A 3,888-nucleotide genomic window follows, 5' to 3' on the forward strand; every position below is an offset into this window, starting at 1 on the left:
TTAGTATATATACCTATATATGTATGTCGCTATTTTTCAAATTCTTTTTTTTCCTAACAAAATATATTTTAATGTAGGAATCAACGTGTGAACATTGTATTTAGGTGGTAAAATTCAGGTTACAAATATAATATAAATATCAAATAACATCATACTTTCAGTTTAATGGAGAACAGCTGTGACAGTCATGCTTAACACGTTGGTTAAGTAATGAGAGAAATGGGTTGAGGTGTCACAGAGGTATGCAAAAATGTAACAGTTCAAAGAATCCTGAGCCCTTCTGAGAAGATGTAGATGGCAGATACGTGGCAAATATTTGTGTAATATGGTGGTTTCAGTCCATTAGTGAGCGTTCTGTTCAGGCATTTAAAGTAACAGCAGATGTTTCTGAGCACCGAAAATTAGATTCAAAGTCTTTGCTCAACAGATTAATGGTACTATGAATCCCTTATATTTAAAAATATAGTTTATGAATCCCCCCCCCCAAAAATGGTTCTGAAGAACGTAGGGGCAGGACAGGAACAAAGACGCAGACGTAGAGAATGGGCTTGAGGACACGGGGAGGGGGAAGGGTAAGCTGGGACGAAGTGAGAGAGTGGCATGGACATATATACACTACCAAATGTAAAACAGATAGTGGGAAGCAGCCGCATGGCACAGGGAGATCAGCTCGGTGCTTTGTGACCACCTAGAGGGGTGGGATAGGGAGGGAGGGAGGGAGATGCAAGAGGGAGGAGATATGGGGATATATATATATGTATAGCTGATTCACTTTGTTATAAAGCAGAAACTAACACACCATCGTAAAGCAATTACACTCCAATAAAGATGTTAAAAAAAACAACAAAACAAAACAAAAATATATAGTTTAAATTTGTAAAGTTTAAGGTAAAGCATACTTGTTTTTAGTTATTTTTAGATATGAGACTACACTACTGTATATAGTCAGCTATACTGCTGTGCACAGTCAATTCCAGTTACCGTATTTTATATTTGGTGGTCATCAACAGCACAAAATTTATGCTCCAAAAGAAATATATCAATCCAGCAAAATGGTTACATTTAATTTTCTTTTAAAGACAGATTAAATTTAATGAAGAATTGGCTTTTCTTGATATCTCATTTTCAAATTACTGATGCAGACTTACCAGAGAGTAATTATTTATTTTGCCTAACATCAAACAATCTGCAAAAAGTTTCCAAGATAGAGGCATTCCTTATTCCATTTCCAAAAATAAAGGCTTTCTAAAGGAAAGCATTTACATTCCTAGCTCTCTAAGTAAACACTAAAAAACAAAGTACAAAAAATGATCTGTTGGCTTCTGAATAGCCCACTTAGTTACATAAAGTATTTTCTGTCCCAACACTTTTCTCAAATTCAAAAGATATTTACTTCCTAAGAACAAGACAGTCTTCATTTCAAACCATTCAGTCCGTTTCCATGGCAACACTGCGGGATTCCTTGGCCACCGTAAGTCTCATTAGTTGACTGTGGAATTTCTCAACCTTCTTTACATCTTGAGCTTGGTCAGTTCTATACACCAAACAAACTAAATCATCTGTTACTTTAATACACAGACTCCCATCAGAATGCCTATATTTGAGAACCACACATGCCTTCATAGGGTCTGCGAGGCAGACTTTCTCTGCTGCGCGACTGAACTCTCCCGGGTCTGGTACTGCGGCATCGTGGGCCTGTGGCAGAACAGCAGAGTCAAATTCTTTTGGAAAACATGAAACTCAGCTTATTGTTTGCAAGAAAGGTAATCATGTTGATCAAGTTAAGTTGATTTTTTTTTTTGGCCGTGCTGCGCAGCATGAGGGATCTTAGTTCCCTGAGCAGGTACTGAACCCGGACCCACGGCAGTGAAAGTACCCAGTCCTAACCACTGGAGTGCCAGGGAATTCCCAAGTTAAGTTGATTTTAATTCATGTATAAGGTGTTGCAAGAAAGGTTTAATTTGCGACCAACATGGAATATTTTTGATGTTAGAAAATTGAGAAACGTCCATCTTACCCCTTTGAAATCTCTCAGGACCTCTCAGGACCTAGATGCTCGCTGATAGTTACTTCTCTGCAAAGTGTCTCCTCTTCATCTACTTGGGAGCTTCTGAAAACAGGAGCAGTGGCTTGTGCCTGGATGTACCCATTTCACTGAGTAAACACTCAACAGATCCCTGAGTAATTAAATTCCCCAAATGACGCTGCAGTCCCAGCCCCCCAGGTGAGGCAGACAGAAGGCAGACTCTGTAGTAACTTTGTCCTTCGCATCCTGGAGCTTCCTTTCCATACACTATTCATGAGTTAAAATCCATTTGATTTAATCAATATCATTACTTTTTCTTACCAAGTCTATGCTAAGTTTCACGTTTTCAATAAGAACTTGAAATATAGCGGCGTCCATAATGTCCATCCTTTTCCCCCAATCATCTCCCTAACTAGTATCCACGTCTGTCTTCTCTCCCTCCACCTTGTCTAACACACACATCTGATCAGGCTTCACACGACCCTCGGCTCTCCACGGGTGGAGAGCAGTCTGTGTAGTGGCGAGGGGCTTCAGAAATTTTTAAAATCCTGGTTTGCTTCCCAGCTGTGTCAGTTAATAGCAATATAATATGGACATGCTGACAACTTTCTAAGCTGCAGTGTCTCATCTGAAAACAGGGCTATGTGAAGTGTCTCAGCGCTGGAAGGTGGATCTAGGGACACAGCGGGGTCCCCAGCACTTAGACTACGGCCTGGGGTAGAGCAGACACCATGACATGGTCCCTAAGGTGGATGGAGAGCTTTAGTCCCCTTCATGTAGCTTCCCTGAACCCCCCCCCCTTCCGCCCCCAGACAGAGGTCATTGCCTCCTTCTTTGTCCTCCTGGAACAAGTGCTCCATCCCCTGCTTGCCAATCCGTCTTTTCTGGGAGAATGCGAGCCGCCTGCTGGGAGCGCCCCCATATCTGTCTCAGCAGAACTCCTGGCCTGTGGCAGCGCCCAGCGCTTCCTTGTTGGGTGGGAGCCCCTCTTGCACATTCGGTCGTGCCTGCATCAGCCGCTCCCCACGTTCCTACGCTCAGTGCTTTTAGTCTTGGTTATAACTTCTTTTTTTTTTTTTTTGCGGTACTTGGGCCTCTCACTGTTGTGGCCTCTCCCGTTGCGGAGCACAGGCTCTGGACGCGCAGGCTCAGCGGCCATGGCTCACGGGCCTAGCCGCTCCGCGGCATGTGGGATCTTCCCGGACCGGGGCACGAACCCATGTCCCCTGCATCGGCAGACGGACTCTCTACCACTGCGCCACCAGGGAAACCCAAGTCTTGGTTATATCTTTATACGATTATCCAGACTTCTTTGTGCTTAAATCCTCTTTGATGAGACACCACAGATTTACAGGAGAGAGCGCTAAGAAAACAAAAGTGTCACATTATTTTACTTAAAATTACCTGTTTTTATTTATATTATACATATCAATACTTGTAAACTGGAACCGATTTTCACCCAGCGCCATTGGAAAAGCTGTGCTTCATGGCGCCTCTAACTCACAGCGTCTTAAGGCACTGAGTTTATCTAGTGGCTAGGAAGCTGGCCTTGGTAACCTGGGCTCTTTTTCAGTGCTTCCCTTTTCTAAATTCCCTCTCTGATGTCAGCTCTATAACACGTCCCTGATTCACAAATTGTTTTACAAGCTCGTAGGGCGTGGTATTTCTGGTAAGCCATTCTTTACTGAGCAATAGGTGACACGTAGCAGGCAGAGCAAACCAGAGCCATTTTGAAAGTTACAATGGCTTCTTCACAAGGGACACCTTTTAACAAAATTTGGACAAAAACTGAAAACTTGAGGCACAGGTAACATGTCAACTAAATCAAATCTATATAAATTTTTGTAAACAATACATCATAA

The 3,888-nt window shown here is 42.5% G+C and overlaps 1 pseudogene; it reads right to left on the reverse strand.

Annotated features, from left to right (window-relative positions):
* Positions 1-1,260: 1,260 nt before the first annotated feature.
* LOC137209881 (signal recognition particle 9 kDa protein-like) lies at positions 1,261-1,688 on the reverse strand (annotated as a pseudogene).
* Positions 1,689-3,888: the final 2,200 nt, after the last annotated feature.

This window comes from Pseudorca crassidens, chromosome 17 (genome assembly GCF_039906515.1).
Source record: "Pseudorca crassidens isolate mPseCra1 chromosome 17, mPseCra1.hap1, whole genome shotgun sequence".
Classification (NCBI taxonomy): domain Eukaryota; kingdom Metazoa; phylum Chordata; class Mammalia; order Artiodactyla; family Delphinidae; genus Pseudorca; species Pseudorca crassidens.